Below are 19,168 nucleotides of genomic sequence, written 5' to 3'. Positions count from 1 at the left end.
AAACGTTCTTCCTCTGCACCACTGCTCTCCGTAGTGACACCTGCTTCACTCTCACGCTTCAACCCTATTTTAAAATCAATCAAGTGAAACTGATTGTGTACCACTAGATTCCTGGGCTCCTTACCCCTGAAATGCTAGAAATTTGAAGACTAGGCTCCCAATGCTTTGCTTCTGACCACTGCCGCACAGCTGTATAGTAGCTATTACATAATTACAGTTGCGTTGTGATCTCAATTAGATCGTTTATTGTAGCGAAGTGAATAATGAAGCAGTTTCTTGTCCATTGTGAGGACTACATACAACTCGGAGAAGACATTTAAGCATTATATTGTCGCAGATGGATGATACAAAGTATATGTACAATAGGTGGACTATGTGATGAACAAAGAAGCTGTAGTTCATACATACTTTTCACAAGCTGTAACCTCCACAACATAGTCTCAGGCGTTAAACCTAATATTTGAAGAAAAAATGTAATTATTCGAAACTTATGTAATCAGTATTGTAGTTTTACGAAATACTGAAGATAATAATCTCTTGAAAGTAATTAAATTTCGAGACCTAAACACTACTGATCCCTTTCCTGTTTAACCCTTAGCAAATTTATTTACTCTTCAGGGGGTAATTCCCCGGGTTGGGAATGACTGTTTCAGGAGGCTAACAGAATCTTGCCCTTATTCTATACCAAATTCCTAATTACTCATGAATTTTACTTTATTAAAGTAACTCTGCAAATATTTTAGGAACGCTCAAGCTATTTATATTGTTTTTCCAATCCTACACTCGTCAGCAGTACGGTTAGGGAACGGGGGAACCGACTCTGGTCTGATGCACAGAAACGTTTCCACCTTAAACTGTAGGTACTCAGCGAAAACTGAGGGGAAAGTGATTTACACTAGTCGAGCAAATTTTATTCTAGTTGATACAGGTCCGTATTAATCGATTTTCAGCAGCAAGTTGAAGTTTGAGTCGAGCGTTCAGCTACGCTCAGAAAAGTATAAAAAGAAATGTGGTTACAAGATACTTGGCTGTGTGCTTGGACCAGAAATCAAACGTCTGAAAACAGCGGAAGGAAGGGCATCAGAAGTACTCCATAAATTTGCCACGATAAACACAGCCAACTACAGATTTCCCATTACTATAAGAACATTCCATTACGCTCTTTTGGAGTCAACAATATACAAAGAGCGTTCAAAAAGTTTTGCACAGTCGTCTCTAATTATTTTATTTTTTGCAGAAGGAGAATGAAATATTTTGTGAACATACTTGGAACATTTAGCAATAAGTTGGTTATAAAAGTATTTTTTATTTACAGGTGAGCCACAATTGACCATGAAGTACATGCCAGGTTGCGACAACGGTCGGTGATGGACTTCCTCTTCAAGACCGGCGATGACTCCGCCACATCGATTCACAGGAAGTTGCTCCCTGTTTATGGGGAGGACACGGTGGATCGCAGCAGTATCCAGAGGTGGTTGTAGAGGTTTAAAGAAGGTGATTTCTATCTACTGGAGAATATTCACGATGCGGTAGACCATCTACGGCAGTGAGTGATGTGAATAAGGAGACCATACATCAAATCATCCAAAATGGCAAATGTGTGACGACACGACAGCATGCTGAAATGACTCGTTCGTCATTGGGTAGGGGGTATCACTGGTACAGTTACTAGGGTACAGAGAATCTGTGCATGTTGGGTGCCTAGATTATTGACAAGAGAAATGAAAACAATGAGAAAGAATGTGTGCCAGGGTCTCATGAAGACCTTTACCGAAGAGTGGAAACAACACGCTGCCATGGTTGTTTTTGTCCGAACCTGAGAACAAAACTCAATCCATGGAGTGGCGTCATCTGGGTTCCCCTAGGAAGAAGAAACCAAGACTTTCACGAACAGCAGGCTGAAAGGTGGTGGTCACCTTCTTCTGGGATCAGTGTGGTGTCATTTGCATTGACTTTTTGGAACCTGGCTCCACAATTAACTGGAACCGTTACTGTTTGTCACTGGACAAGCTGCGACGTGCCATTAAGACCCACTGACCGCAATTTCAGGGTCAGCTCATCAGACTACAGCCGGCCGCGGTGGTATAGCGGTTCTAGGTGCTCAGTCCGGAACCGCGCGACTGCTATGGTCGCTGGTTCGAATCCTGCCTCGGACATAGATGTGCGTGATGTCCTTAGGTTAGTTAAGTTTAAGTAGTTCTAAGTTCTAGGGGACTGATGACCACAGATGTTAAGTCCCATAGTGCCAGAGCCATTTGAACCATCAGACTACACTATGTCAATGCCAAACCCCATACAGCCCTTATGAGACAGGAGAAAATCAGGAAAATGGATTGGAAAATTGTTCCTCATCCTCCCTACAATCCGGACTTGGTTCCGTCTTATTTTTACCTCTTTGGTCGTCTGAACACCCACCTGCGCATTAAGACATTTGATAGTGAGAAATACCTTATTTCCTGAGTCAAGAGATGGTGTAAAAGTCAATCCCCAGAATTTTACCAAAGTACATGTACATCATGGAAAGAACGTTGGGCCAGATGCGTCACAGCTGATGTAGGCTACATCGAGTAGGCTGAATGAACAGCTAAATGTTCCAGCTATGTTTACAAAAATTTTCATTCTCCTCCTGTCAAAAATTAAAAAAATTAGAGACGACTGTGCAAAACTTTTTGAATGCCCTTTGTATTTGCTGCCAGCATGTGGACACATCGACATTGCACCGCGGTTAATACCACGGTGTAAGGAGCGGATAGAGGAGTGTGCGACTGTGTGGAGCTATCGGCACCACCTCAGTGGAGGTGGCCGGGATATAGCCTATTGACACAACTATTAAGAATTACGCAGCGGCTTAGTGGCTGAAAAGGGTCGGACCAGACACAGAGAGAGACCTCTTAGAGGTGGATATACACTAATCAGCCAAAACATCATGACCACTGCCCACCGCGACGTCGGATGCCGACTGGTGGCATTGCTGGCACGTGACGCTGACAAAGCGTATATTATTATTACGCAAAGCCTGTGAACGAGTATCTCGAAAACGGCGAAGCTGGTCGAATACTGGCGTGCTACTGTCGTGAGCATCTACAGAAGGAGGAAGAATAACAGTGAAACTGCAATTAGGCGCTAAATGGTTGGCCGTCCACGACTCTTCACAGAACGTGGACTCCGGAGGCTAGTTTGCTCTATAAGTGATCTGTGGCATCTCTGCCGAAAGACCACAATGCTGGTGCACACACAATCGTTTCGGTGCTCACCGCACATCGTACATTGTCGAGCATGGAGCTCCACAAGAGACCACCCATTCGTGTCCGCATGTTGATCTAACAACATCGTCAGTTACGATTGCAGTGGGCACGGGACCATCGGTATTCCATCGTCAATCAATGGAAACGTGTCGGCTCTTCGAGTGAATCACATTTTTGCTATACTAAGTCGACGCTCGTTTCCAAAAACGCCGTTATCGAGGTGAGCGGCGGCTCGAAACGTGCAGTGCGATACGGGCCCAGGCTGGTGGGAGCGCAATTATGCTATGGCAGGCATTCTCCTGCGCTTCCATGGGACCTGTGGTAGTAATCGAAGACCCGCTGACACCTGCGAATCACCTACATCCCTTCATGCTTGATGTCTTCCCCGACGGTGACGTCATCTTTCAGCATATAATTGGCCATGTCTCTGAGCCAGAACCTTCCTACAGTTCCAATTTTGATGTGTGTTGTTCAAATGTGTGTGAAATCTTATGGGACTTAACTGCTAAGGTCATCAGCTCCTAAGCTTACACACTACTTAACCTAAATTATCCTAAGTACAAACACACACCCATGCCCGAGGAGCAGCCGCACAGTCCATGACTGCAGCGCCCAAGACCGCTCAGCTAATCCCGCGCGGCACTACAGCTGCAATTTTGTCATATAATGACATGGTTGGAGACCGTGGCTGTTATTTGAAAACAAATGTTGATGGTGTTGAGACAGCAGATGGTTGCGTTACAGACTCGCAATGGATGTGACTTGCATTGGATTTCACGAAAGTCACATTCAGTGCAAAACTGTAACGCAACCACCTGTGTTGCGTGCTTATGATTAGGTATTATTTATATTTTAGGACAATTAATCTATAAAAAATGCACCACATGTTCTAATGAAAGCATTAAAATCGTCTGAAGATGAATCGTAATGACTCGAAACCGGTAACGGCACCTTTTGAATTAAGGAACTCAAAATAAATTTGTGGCTGGTTGCTGTCTCAACACCAACATTTGTCTTACTATAGTTGTTTGAGGAGCTGTCTAGTGAACACACATTGAAGTCTCAGCGACCAAATTCGTACACAAATCAGCTACCCGTTATTTACGCGAATAACATGACCTGTACGTAGACATCTAACGCCACATAACTCCACAAACCTATTAACAAACAGTTGGATCTCTGATAAGCAGAATAAATTATGTATTTCGTTCCAAAGACTGTCAAACAATCTATTAAGCATGTGTTCAAAATGTTTTGGCTCATCAGTGTACAGACTTCGTGAGAGATCAAAACTTGGAGCGTGAATTCATGGTGAAAGGAATGGACCAACGGCAAAAAGGCCCGCAGGGCACATGCTTTCTTCTCTAACTTCAGGAAGCGACTGAGTATGAAATATGTCAATCCCAGCATGGGGATGTCGCATTTCTTTACCGGCTACGCAAGCTAATATCGGTCAAGAGGCTGGTTTTGCCTGTCGACAAAGAGGGCCTCCATAATCTATACTTCTAATACACTACTGGCCATTAAAATTGCTACAACGCGAAGATGACGTGCTACAGACGAGAAAATTAACGGAGAGGAAGAAGATGCTGTGATATGCAAATGATTAGATTTTCAGAGCATTCACACAACGCTGCATCACAGACAGGAGAGCCTGCGACGGTGTACTCACCGACGAACCTGGGTGCGCGAATGGCAAAACGTCATTTTTTCGGATGAATCCAGGTTCTGTTTACAGCATCATGATGGTCGCTTCCGTGTTTGGCGACATCGCGGTAAACGCATATTGGAAGCGTGTATTCGTCATAGTCATACTGGCATATCACCCGGCGTGATGCTATGGGGTGCTACCGGTCACAGGTCTCGGTCACCTCTTGTTCGCATTGACGGCACTTTGAACAGTGTACGTTATATTGTAGATGTGGTAAGGTTTTCAGAAATTACTGCAACCAGTCACCTTTTATGTAGATGTATTTTATTTAACCATGACCGGTTTCGAGCTGCCTAGCAACTCATCATCAGATGGTATATACATTCAGTGCTTTTTTGTACCCATTGTGTGGGTGGTTGAGTATCTGTGGCTAGACAGAAACGAGAACAAATAATCGCTACATGTGGTACAGTAACACGAAATATTTACAGCATAATATTATGTTTAACGTATAAGAGCAAATAATCACTACATGTGGTACAGTTACACGACAAATTTACAGTTTAATTTACGTTTTGAGGTGTTACTTACAGATAAATCATTCTGCAGGTATATATATCTCTTTTAGGAGGTATTCTTGAAAACATTGTTGTTCTTGTTTTTCACAATTTCACAAGTTAAAACTTTCTCTAGATGTATATTACTTTTATGAGGCACTGTAGGAAACATATATCTTGTTTTTCGTAATCATCGCTGAACACACTTAGCCACAGATACGAATACAGGATTTACACATTATAAACAAGCCAAAGATTGCAATATAACTACAGTATCAAAGATTTCAAGTTGACCAGAGACATTATTAGTCATCACTCACACTGACAAGAGATTTGTCTTTATTACATAGAAAATAAATGTAAATTAGCATAAACTAGTAAAATGTTTATTTATAAATTAACTGTGCAATTTTAACAGGTATATAAAACTAGATTTTTTACATTATATTTCAGTTACATTCAAGATTATTGGTATTGAGAGTATTATGATAGCTAATTTCTTGCTCCTTCCATTGGCTGATCTTGGCATATGATGTCTGGGATGAGAAGGTTGATGGTTAACTTAAAATAATGAGTAATGCTGGTATTTGATAGGGTGTGGAAAAGGAGTTGGCGGTGGGGTGGGAGGGGGTATAGGAAAATAGAGAGGGGGGGTTGAGAGAAGAGAGCTGAAGGGGGGGGGGGGCAGAAGTGGTAGAAGCTTTTATGTGTGTGTGTGTGTGTGTGTGTGTGTGTGTGTGTGTGTGTGTGTGTGGGCCATTTTGTTTCTGAATGACTGTTTAGTTTTTTAAGTTCAAAGAATCTTTAAATTTCTGAAAGAAGGAGTTATTCGCCAATTCTGTCTGCTCTTTTAAAATGGTATGTGGGGAATTATGTTTGTGGGTAAAAATCTCTAATTGTTCGAGAAGATCCATCTTGATTCCCTTGTCTACAGTGTGTAGGATTTGAAGGTTAGTTTTAATGTCTGTTATGGAATGTTTATTATCTGCTAGATGGGTAGCAAAAGTGGATCTATTTGTTTAGGCGAAGTGCATCAGTGTGCTCTTTGTATCGGATCTCAAAATTTCTACCTGTTTGCCCTATGTAGTAGCAGGAGCAGCTGTCACACCTTAATTCATATATACCAGATTTTTGGTAGGGTGTGCTGGCTCTTTTGGTGTTGTGGACTATTTTGTTCTGTATTTTGTTGTTAGTGTGAAAACTTATTTTGACATTATGTGGTTTGAATAGCTTAGCAAGTTTGTATGAAATATTGCCGAGAAAAGGCATACAAACGAATTTGGTTTCTTCTGCTACTGAGGTCTGGTTTTGCTTTGTTAGATATAATGTTTTTATCTAATTTTTCAATTATGCTTGGGTCATAAGCATTGTTTGATGCTATTGTTTTTAATATATTGATTTCATTAATTTTTGCAGTAGGATCAGCTTGAATCTTGTTGATATGGTTAAGTGCTGATTTGAAAAAAGCTAGTTTATGCTGATTTGGGTGGCATGATGTATTGTTTATTATGGCATCTGAAGTGTGGGTTTCCTATATATCTGAAATTTTTTTTTGTTGTTGTTGTGATGTGTTATTTTTAAGTCAAGAAAATAGATTCCTTTTTGGGTTTGGTGTTCTACTGTGAACTGTATTTTGGGGTGAACATTATTAAGTTTACCAGCTAAGGCCTCGATTTCAGCGGCTGTCCCATCATATAACAACAGGGTGTCATCAACATATCGTTTATAATAAATGATTTTGTCTGTTTCTATTGGATTTGCTTTAAAGAATTTAATTTCGAGATCATTAATGTAGATGTCAGCAAGAAGGCCAGCTAGACTACTGCCCATTGCTAGACCATCTTGTTGAATATATATTTTGTTGTTGAAGGTGAAGTAATTGTGGGACAGCAGTAATTCAAGTAAATCCATCAGCTCATAGATTTCCATGTCACTTAGCTTTTTATGTTGTAATAAGTTATTTTTTATTATTCGAAGTGTGTCTATTATAGGTATGTTTGTGTACAGGTTGACAATATCAAGGGATGCAAAGTTAGCTGCATTGGGCATGGAAATTTCTCTGATACTGTCAATCAAATCATAGGTGTTTTTTATGGAATAATTGGTTGGGAATGTATAATATTTCTTGAATATTTCATGCAGTTTTTTAGTCACTTTGTACCCTGGGCTATTTATGGAATTCACAATTGGGCGTATCGGGTGTCCATCTTTATGAATTTTAGGTTGTGATCTAAGCTTTGGTGCTGTAGGGTTCATTATACCACATTTTTTGGCTTCAATGGATGTCAGCAGAAAGTTACAATTTTTTAACATGTCTTTTATTTTAGCTTGGTATTTGGGAGTGGGGTCAGATTTCAACTCAGTTATGTTGTTATTCTTGAAAAATTCTAGGGTTTTCTTAATGTAATCAAACTCGTACATTATCACGGCTGTGCTGCCTTTGTCAGATTTAACAACAAGGGCACTACTGTTTGTTAGCTTTCTGTTAATTAGTTTCAGTGTTGCAGATTCATCATGTTTATTACTATGGAGCCTTTGTGCATCTATGTTTTTCTTTATTATTTTGTTTGCATCATGGGCTAGAGCATTTTGATCATTCTGATCTAGTTTTGATGCTATACAGGCTATTTTGGTGTTAGTTATTAGGTCTTTAACACTGTTGTAATCAAGTTTTGTGGCAATATTATGTTTAAGTCCCTTATTTAACAAATTTAATTATGTGCTATTGAAATTAATGCTTGTTGTGTTAACTACTCTCTCAAAGAATTTATGTTGCACGAGAGGGCATTCATTTGGTGGAATGGTGGATTTTTTTGGCAATCAGGAGTGAGAGCTTTTCTTTTTGTTTATGTGCAATTTTCAATTTCTCTTTTCGTTTGTAATGTGATCTAATTTCATTTTTGATCCATACAATTTCACATTTTTTCTTGGCTGCTTGTGCAGATTCACTCTGGTCTTTAGCTACAACTCTTATGTAATTAGGTGTTACATTCTCTAAGATACATTGCTTATTAAATTTGTTGGCAAGAATAGTTTTCATTAGTTTCACTTTGCACTTCCTGTATTTGTTCATTGTTCCTTTTACGAAAAGACTTGTTAAACAGGGACATCTACATGCTGCACTTAGAGTTAAGCAACTATCTCACTCTAAGCCAAGTCACGAATTTCTTAGATCTAACCCAACTAAATGTGGATAAACAGAAGTTGAAAATTGCACATAAACAAAAAGAAAAGCTCTCACCAAAAATCTGGTATATATGAATTAAGGTGTGACAGCTGCTCCTGCTACTACATAGGGCAAACAGGTAGAAATTTTGAGATCCGATACAAAGAGCACACTGATGCACTTCGCCTAAACAACTTAAATAGATCCACTTTTGCTACCCATCTAGCAGATAATAAACATTCCATAACAGACATTAAAACTAACCTTCAAATCCTACACACTGTAGACAAGGGAATCAAGATGGATCTTCTCGAACAATTAGAGATTTTTACCCACAAACGTAATTCCCCACATACCATTTTAAAAGAGCAGACAGAATTGGCGAATAACTCCTTCTTTCAGAAATTTAAAGATTCTTTGAACTTAAAAAACTAAACAGTCATTCAGAAACAAAATGGCCCACCCACACACACACACACACACACACACACACACACACACACACATAAAAGCTTCTACCACTTCTGCCCCCCCCTTCAGCTCTCTTCTCTCTCCACATCACCCTCTCAACCCCCCCCTCTCTATTTTCCTATACCCCCTCCCCCCCCCCCACCGCCAACTCCTTTTCCACACCCTATCAAATACCAGCATTACTCATTATTTTAAGTTAACCATCAACCTTCTCATCCCAGACATCATATGCCAAGATCAGCCAATGGAAGGAGCAAGAAATTAGCTATCATAATACTCTCAATACCAATAATCTTGAATGTAACTGAAATATAATGTAAAAAATCTAGTTTTATATACCTGTTAAAATTGCACAGTTAATTTATAAATAAACATTTTACTAGTTTAAGCTAATTTACATTTATTTTCTATGTAATAAAGACAAATCTCTTGTCAGTGTGAGTGATGACTAATAATGTCTCTGGTCAACTTGAAATCTTTGATACTGTAGTTATATTGCAATCTTTGGCTTGTTTATAATGTGTAAATCCTGTATTCGTATCTGTGGCTAAGTGTGTTCAGCGATGATTACGAAAAACAAGATATATGTTTCCTACAGTGCCTCATAAAAGTAATATACATCTAGAGAAAGTTTTAACTTGTGAAATTGTGAAAAACAAGAACAACAATGTTTTCAAGAATACCTCCTAAAAGAGATATATATACCTGCAGAATGATTTATCTGTAAGTAACACCTCAAAACGTAAATTAAACTGTAAATTTGTCGTGTAACTGTACCACATGTAGTGATTATTTGCTCTTATACGTTAAACATAATATCATGCTGTAAATATTTCGTGTTACTGTACCACATGTAGCGATTATTTGTTCTCGTTTCTGTCTAGCCACAGATACTCAACCACCCACACAATGGGTACAAAAAAGCACTGAATGTATATACCATCTGATGATGAGTTGCTAGGCAGCTCGAAACCGGTCATGGTTAAATAAAATACATCTACATAAAAGGTGACTGGTTGCAGTAATTTCTGAAAACCTTTTCACACCACAGTCGCAGTGTTCCACATCCACAATGGATAAAAGTCTTATATTGCAGATGTGTCACGACCCGTGGCTCTCCCCTTCATTCGATCCCCGCGAAACTCTACATTTCAGCAGGGTAATGCACTACCGCATGTTATGCCTTTCTGGATACAGAAAATGTTCGACTGCTGCCCTGGCCAGCACATTCTCCAGATCTCTCTCCACTTGAAAACGTCTTGTCAATGGTGGCCGAGCAACTGGCTCGTCACAATAAGCCAGTCACTATTCTTGGTGAACTGTGGTATCGAGTTGAAGCTGCATGGGCAGCCGTACATGTACACGCCATCCAAGCTCTGTTTGACTGAATGCCCAGGCGTATCAAGGCCGTTATTACTGCCAGAGGTTTTTGTTCTGGGTTCTGATTTCTCAGGATCTATGCAATCAAATTGCGTGAAAATGTAATCACATGTCAGTTCTAGTATAATATATTTGTCCAATGAATACCCGTTTATCATCTGCATTTCTTCTTGGTGTAGCAATTTGAATGGCCTGTAGTGTATGTGGTTGTTGGTCGCAGCAAATACGACTAGCCAACTCACACAAGCACCTAACAGTCGAGATCTTGTGGACCGATGTGAACGATTGTGCAGACAGAATATCTACAGCGCTGCATAAAAAGTACGGTGCTTTCTGCGATGAGAGAATAGGCAGAAGGAAGCAGACAACAGTAGTAGTTGGAGTAGTGGTGGTAGTGGTAGTGGTAATGACAGAGGCACAGGTGAAGACTGAATGACAGCGGCACAGGTGGAGAGTGACAAACACAGAGTAACAACTAAATCGTTCCCATACTGTCACAAAAATAGGAGTTCATTAGACAGTAATATTAACTGATACCTAATATCGTGTCGGACCTCCTTTTGCCAGCCGTAGTGCGGCATCTCGACGTGGCACGGACCTAACAAGTCCCCTGCAGAAATATTGAGCCATGCTGCCGCCACCAGGTACAGTCGCTCATAACTCCGAAAGTGTTGCCGGCGCAGGGTGTCGTGCACGAACTGACATCTCGATTACGTCGGGCGATTTGGGTGGCTAAATCATTGGCTCGAATTGTCCAGAAGGTTTTTCAAACTAACCGCGAACTATTGTGGCCCTGGTGACATGGTGCACTGTCATCCATAAAAATTCCACCGTTGTTTAATGCAAGTGGTCGCCAAGTAGCCGAACATAACCATGACCAGTCAATGATCGGTTCTTTTTAAACCAGAGGACCGAGTTCATTCCACGTAACTACAGTCCACACTGCCACAGGCTTGCACAGTGCCTTGTTGACAACGTGGGTCTGCGCCACACTCTAAACCTACCATCAGCCCTTACCAACTGTAATCAGGTCTCATGTTACGGATTTTCAGTCGTCTAGGGTCCCAATACTATGGTAACGAGCTAAGGAGAGGCGCTGCAGGCGACTTCGTGCTGGTTGCAAGGCACTCGTGTCGTTAGTGTGCTGCCATAGCCCTGTAGCGCCACTTTTTGTCGCACTGTCTTACGGGATACGTTCGTCTTACGCCCCACGCTGATTTCCGTTGTTATTTCACGCGTGTTGCTTGTATGTTAGCCCTGACAACTACGCAAACGCCGCTGCTCTCAGTCGTTAAATGAAGGCCTTTGGCCACTGGTGATGGTGAAAGATAATGCCCGATATTTCGTGTTCTTGGCACACCCTTGACACTGTGTATCTGGGAATGCAGAATTCCCTGACGATTTCCAAAATGAAACGTCCCACGCGTCTCGCTCCAACAATCATTTCGCGTTCAGAGTCTGTTAATTCCCGTCGTGCGACTACAATCACTTTAGGAACCTTTTCACATGAATTATCTGAATACAAATGACAGCTTCGTCGATGCACTGCGCTTCTATACCTTGTGTACGAGATACTACCGCCATCTGTATATATGCATATCGCTATCATATGACTTTTGTAATCTCCGTGTAACACAAATGTAGAAATAGCCAACAGCACTTGCTATCTGTAAAGTAATTTAAAGTAGATACAGAATCACGCCATTTGGGGGCGAGACGCTGAGAGTACTGATCAGGTTGCCGCCCGCGGATGGCGAGTGGTAGTAGATCGGGCATGTCTTTCTGATTTACTCTGACGATGGCATTCTATATATCTTCTTATCTTCCTAAATTCTTAATAAACAAATTGTTAATTGTAAACATTTCAGTTTTCTGATTTGCTTTAAATTTGCAAGTATATGAAGTTGCATCTTTGTTAAAATATTGTGTATGTGTTCAATTTAATAAGCTGAAAACACGACCAGTCTTAGTCACTAAGTGGCAGGTAATTTCTAAATGGCAGCACATAAAATAAGTAAATAATAAGTAAGCTCATACAGCGGAATTGATAGCTCACTGGCCACGAAAGGCAGGAACCTAGGTTCGAAGCTCTCTCTCTGGCGCAAACAGGTTGAACTTATTACAAGGAAACAATAAAAATGAAAGGCCGACAGAGAAATGCTTCAATTACAAAGCGAAAAAGGCAGGGCTGCAGTCTTTCTCCTCTATTGTGCAGTCTGTATATCTTAGAAGAAATCAAGGAAATCATGCATGTCCAAGCAATGAAGGAATCCCTGTATCTGTATTACCAGACGGCTAAAGCGGTTTCAGTTGCATGTTACCTATCTAACGGCGGAGGAGGGGAAATATTAATGCGATTTTCAGTATTTCAGTTGATTACTGATGGAATTTTAAATCTAAAAACGTTTTCTCAAACGACTTACTAAGAGGTAATCTTAAGTTAAAGATTTAACACAATAAATCATGCATTAAAGTTAGAAACTGAGTATGTGTCTTGAGGCATGGTGCCTCACGCCGCGCAAATTACCCAAACTGTATTCACCCATTATTTGAGACAGAGCACTTAGCTGCTTCCAACGAACACACAGTTTCAAACCTATTCCAAACTTTTATCACTGACTGCCTCCACGGAATAATGAAAGAAAAAAGTTTATCGCTTACTACTCCTTCTCTATGCATGCAGTAAAATTTCAGCATCAGCGATGACGTTTTAACTTATTGCTTCTTTACCTAAAACTCTATTTGCAATACATTTTGTAGACATTATCTGCATATACAACGCAACGTACCTGCAAAATTATAACTTTGTACGATACATATTTCAGGAGATATGACATCATAAACATTGAGATGCGTCAGAAGCTAGCTTTTTTTAAAACGGAATTCGATCCCCCAAATAATAATTCTGATATCAAAGACGAAATAAAAAGAAATCAAAGATTCCTACATTTAACTAAAATTCAATGTGAAAGAAAAACATTAATAAAGTTTCGCTGATTACATTGTTCAGAGTGGGGTTTCGCTCCCTTTGAATCTTACCGCCAGCCCGTACCCTTCAAGAGTAATTGGACGACCCTTTATTAGTTCCTTATTACGCAAGATGATGCGCATTTTCTGTGTCTTTTGACCTCCAATTCTTCGCATTGGGCGATTAGGGCTGGTGACCTCTCATCCCTCTCACAACACAGTCTACACCTACACACCCATCGTGTGTACGTGTTTATTTAAAGTTCCCATGGCCAGTGATGAGTTCTAACAGAAATTTAATCTATTTCCTGTTGAAGTTCAGGATTGCGGAACTTCTCTTGAAAGATGGCTTTGTCATCATTAGCTTTCCCCTCTTTTTTCATCGTTGTCCAATATTCTACGTAGGTTTGATTTTACCATCGCCTCAGTGATGTTGAGGACGGGTTCCGCTCTAATAAATGGAGTCGTTGCGCTGTCTTCTGCAACGATCTCTGATCTCGTTGCGGGGCTGACTGAGATTTCAGAGTTGCTTCACTGACCGAATAAATGTTGCTGCTTCAATCTTTGTACCAGCTTTGCAAATTCTCCTCCGTGCACACCCGGATAGCAGATATTACCGCCTGCAATATCGTGGCCAGCTTCCCTAGAAAGACGTCGCTCTGTAGCCTCCTAGACTGTATCCCAGCGCTATCGTTTGTTTTCGGACCGTCAGTGAACCAGAGTGTGTCTCCTGAACGGTGTCGTCCTTCGTTCTGCTTCTGTTCCCTGCGTCCAACCGTTACATTGAAAGATTTATTGAAGTATCTGGAATCTATTTTATGGTCAGCCCGCACTTCCCGGCTAAGCAGGCCTTCTAGGTGTTAATATGAGAAAAAAATAAATTCTGAGAGTATACATGTGGCGTACGGAAGTGAAACACAGACTGTGGGAAAACTGGGAAAACCGATCACCGAAGCGTGGGACGCTGAAAAATAAGTGGACTGCTAAGAAAAGAGGTGGGGTTCGCAAAAACCGACTAGAAGAGTGGTCAGGATAATTGTTTATGTCTACAAGGGTGAGCCCTAGAGGGCTAAAACGAATTAAATTGCGATGTGAATGTAGAGTCACTCGTTTCACATCATTATGATACATCGTGCAAATGCTAATGAAACTATCTAAAGTAAGCTTAGAAGTTTGAAAAGTTGCAGGAACAATGAACCATTCTTCATTTAAATGAGCTTTTACAAATTGTAGCTCCGAACCAATGGCAATTACGTGAAGACAGTAGACGTCAGTCGTGAACAGTCGACATTCGACATTAGTTGTCTGTCGTACATACGATTAAAATCTAAGTAATAATGTCTAATGCACCTCCTAAGCAAATAAAACGGCTATGTGTTTACCTAGAAAGATGAGAAACGAAATATGCATGGCTAGCATGAGTCAGTAACAATTCGTTCCACTCGAAGCACGGAAGTTGTAACTTCATAGTTACAATTGTCATAATTTTATATTTAATCTTTAAGAATGACTAAAGTGAAAGAGATAAATAAATACCATTTTATCAGATATTAGCGTCATGATAGAATTTATTTGAAAATTACTGAAATAAACCATAATTCTGCCTTAAGCTTATGGGAACCTTCATGCATAGTATGGGTGTGTCTATAAATGATGCGAGCTCTGTACTTTGCATTTTGCTGGTGATGGTCATTTTTGCAGAGTACGAAGATGACGTGCACTACAGGGACAGAAAGTTTACAGAAACTATCGGAAATTAAACCATTAACTTAGGGATAACGGATGTATTTAGTTACTGGAAGTGTGAGTCAAGATTTGCCGTTAGATTTTGGGGTAATGAGGCCTGTGGGGTCCAGTAAATGTTTGGGAGCCATTATTAACAAAAATCGATCCAGTAAAAGCTAAATTGAGAATCCCATTGGCTAAGGTAGACAAGCAAACTGAAAATTAAGTGGAATTTTATGGTGCACACATATTAGATCAGAAACAACGATTAGAACATTTAAAACAGTTATATAAAATATAGCAACGTATGGAGCAGGAACATGGTAAATAACTGAAAGAACAACGAGGAACTTATTGTCAGTGGAGAAGGGATTTTGGAGGTGTCGATGTAGGTTTGCACGTACTTAAGAGAATGAACCTAGGAACAACTGTACCGGAAACGATTGAGATGGTACGCGCATGTATGGCGTTTGGGTTCGGGCAGATGACCTAAGAGGATGAGGGAATGGATTCCAGCTAGTAAAATAACCAGAAAAAACGCCAGAAAATCACATGGGAAAAATGTGTTACGAGAGCTATGTCAGAGAGGAAGCTGCAGGAGGAAGACTGGAAAGATAGACGATTTTGCACGCTAGGAAGCGAGAAAGAACTAGAATAGTCTATTACATCGCAGTAACAAATGGAAAGAAATTGTTCACTGTTTGACATTTTGCAAGTGGTTAAAGGAGCTCTGTAGTAGTTACAGGGTTGCATTTGTCACATATATCTTCAAAGAAATCCTTGAAAACGTCGAAGAAGGAACCATCTTGAATGGAAAGAAGTTGAACAGTATCCGCTAGGCTTATTACATTGTAATATTTACTGATAACTTTAATAGTCTGTAAAAACTTGAATCCCAAATCAACAAAAGTAGTGAGCGTCATGACCTAGAAATCCACAGAATTAACGGTCATCAGCGACAGAGACACACTCATCTGACATCTAAGCATTGGCGGGTGACGTACGCGGCGGTTAGCACATTGGACGACGGTTCAACTCCGCGTCCGGCCATCCAGATTTAGGTTTTCCGTGATTTCCCTAAAACGCTCCAAGCAACTGCCGAGATGGCTCCTTTGAAATGTCGCGACCGCTTTCCTTCCCCGTCCTCAAAACAATCCAAGTTCCTGCTCCATCTCTAAGGACCTCGATATCGATGGGACGTTAAACGTTAATATTCCTTTATTCCTTCTTTTTCATCAAAACATTAATGGTAAACTTATTGAACAATTAAACAAGTGCACACATCTGGGAACTAATATCAACAACTAGTCGGATAACGGGCAATGAATTAAAGTCCATGTTGAGGAAGCCAAAGCTTCGTCTTGTGTTTCGGAGCCATCACCTCCCAATCGAAACAAAACTAAGATTTCTACGTTGCTACACGTTAGCCATCCTCTTCTACGGAACTGGGACCTGGACTTTGGCTGAGGCGGCGGACAAAAACGACTTGCGGCATTTGAGGTGTGGCTGTACAGGAGAATGCTAAGAGTGTCAAGGGCAGATAACATTACTAATAACGAAATTCTTCTCAGAATGAAGAAAAATAAAGAAGTTCCATACACAGTAAAATGCAGTAAACTAAAATATCTCGGGCACGGAGTGAGAAAAGGAAACAGTCGTAAACTACTGCAGAACATTCTTCAAGGAAAGACACTTTGTAAAACAGAGTGAGAAAGAAGAACGTATTGGCTCGCATGCAAGGTGAACAGCTGTACTGCAAAACGGCTGCTCGCTGTGTGAAACAACGCTGCAAGGTTGCGTAAATAAAAGTAAGATTTATATGTGAACTAACGTGAGTGATAAGTTTCCACGTAGATACCTTTATACCGCACATACTAATGTTAATCTGGATAAAATATCAATAAAGTACTCTTGTAATACTCAAAAAATAGCGTAAGATATGATTGGGACTTAGCAGTGCCGTGAGGTCCAGGACAGTGATTTCACATGCTGAGGTTACATTGACTTTTGGTTTCTTTCCTTTAATGTGTATAACTTTTTCTGTATTTCAGGACTTTTTGTAAATAAAATACATCCTTGCTGACGACAATATGGCATTTCATTTCACAAAAAACAATACATATAATGCGTGACTTGTAAAACACTAATGAAGTCAGTGAGATTTATTTTCCTTTCAGGCTATGACTACATATTACAGACTAAGAAATTCGTACTTATCTAGCAAACTGGCCAGATGATGTTGATACACCATCTGAATGTAGCGATGATAGTGAAGATGAAATGATGCATAGTACTCCACGAAAAAGTAATGTAAAATCTCTTCAGGCGTGTGCTATTACTTCACAAAACCTTCACAGAACCTAAACTGAGTGGTAATGAGGAAGAGGCAGACAATGAAGAAAATGTTCAAACTGTATCTCTTCAGGTATGTGGTAGTACTTCGCAGAATATGGTTTGACAATCATGCAGTTCACTTTCTTTTAAATTATCACGGAAATGAAGTATTCAGTATATTCAGAACTCAGGAAGATGGAACGAAGATTGGAGAGGGCCACTGACATTTGTACAAGATTATAATGAACACACGGGAGGTGTGAGGTCTTCTTATGGAATATATAGAAAGTGAAAAAAAGTAATGGTACAGACTTTTAATGCAATGGTGGAAATGACGCTTATGTATTCGTATATTTCATACTGTGTCCTAAACGGGACACTTTTATTGACTGATTTCAAATGGAGAGAAATACATTTGGTCTACTCTCATTTGGGAAGCAACTGTCCAAAAAAAGGGAATGATGGCCCAAAAACGATCAAAATTCTCCTCTTTCAACTCCACAGAGAAGAAAGACAGCCTTTACGGTTCCAAACGAGGTACGTTTTCAGAATACACCATATTACCGGCCAACATCCGTCAGATCAAGAGGTAGGTGTGAACTTTGCTCGTCTACAAAAGTGGAATCTAGACGCCCTTCATAGTGTTCAGAGAGTAGTATTTTTATGTGTTAATGAAAAAACTGTTTTTATATCACCAGAAGCAATACTCGTAGTTAGGTGATTCTTTTGGGATTACTCAGTCCATTAACATACTTCGCCTGTGTAATTCCGTCGGGTGTCTCTGAACATTTTATGCATTTTAATAACCTTGTATCATTTTTAAATAAATTAATTTGCTCTTAATTACTAACTGTTGAAGTATGAAAGTAAAAACTTTGAACCCTGATTTTATAAGTTTTAAAAACCATCCAAAAGCCAAGATCGCACAAAATATTTCTCATTCAAGACAGCCAGTTTCAACAGTCTTCGCTGTCATCTTCAGATTTTAAACACTTTTTTGTAGTAAAACATGGTCGTTTTACGCTGAACCTCATGCACAAGACGTGAAGTGGGTAAAACTCAGCACATTATAAATGTCTGTCATCGCAATTTTTTTAAAAAAATGCGAAGAACCTTGTCCAAAAGGCCACGTCTGTATACATGATGACAAACGTTTATAATGTGCTGAGTTTTATGCACTTGAAATCTTGTGCGAGTGGTTCAGCGTAAAATGAACACGTTTTGCGGCAAAAAGATGTTTCAGACCTGAATATGACAGCAAAGACTGTTCAAACGTTGTCTTACATTAAAAAATATATACCGGGTGATCAAAAAGTTAGTATAAATTTGAAAACTTAATAAACCATGGAATAATGTAGATAGACAGGTAAAAATTGACACACATGGTTGGAATGACATGGGGTTTTACTAGAACCAAAAAATAAAGTGTTACTAGACGCGTGAAAGATCTCTTGCTCGCGTCGTTTGGTGATGATCGTGTGCTCAGCCGCCACTTTCGTCATGCTTGGCCTCCCAGGTCCCCAGACCTCAGTCCGTGCGATTATTGACTTTGGGGTTACCTGAACTCGCAAGTGTATCGTGATCGACCGACATCTCTAGGGATGCTGAAAGACAACAACGGACGCCAATGCCTCACCATAACTCCGGACATGCTTTACACTGCTGTTCATAA

The 19,168-nt window shown here is 40.1% G+C and overlaps 1 protein-coding gene across 3 annotated transcripts in view; it reads right to left on the bottom strand.

The window, feature by feature from the left end:
* LOC126267123 (protein cycle) overlaps positions 1-19,168 on the bottom strand; it is a 946,454-nt gene that overhangs the window by 254,978 nt on the left and 672,308 nt on the right. The gene's annotated exons all lie outside the window — the stretch shown is intronic.

Source organism: Schistocerca gregaria, chromosome 4 (genome assembly GCF_023897955.1).
Source record: "Schistocerca gregaria isolate iqSchGreg1 chromosome 4, iqSchGreg1.2, whole genome shotgun sequence".
NCBI classification, from domain to species: Eukaryota; Metazoa; Arthropoda; class Insecta; order Orthoptera; family Acrididae; genus Schistocerca; species Schistocerca gregaria.
Note: the sequence above shows the minus strand (reverse complement) of the source record. Positions and strands in the feature narration are given on the sequence as shown.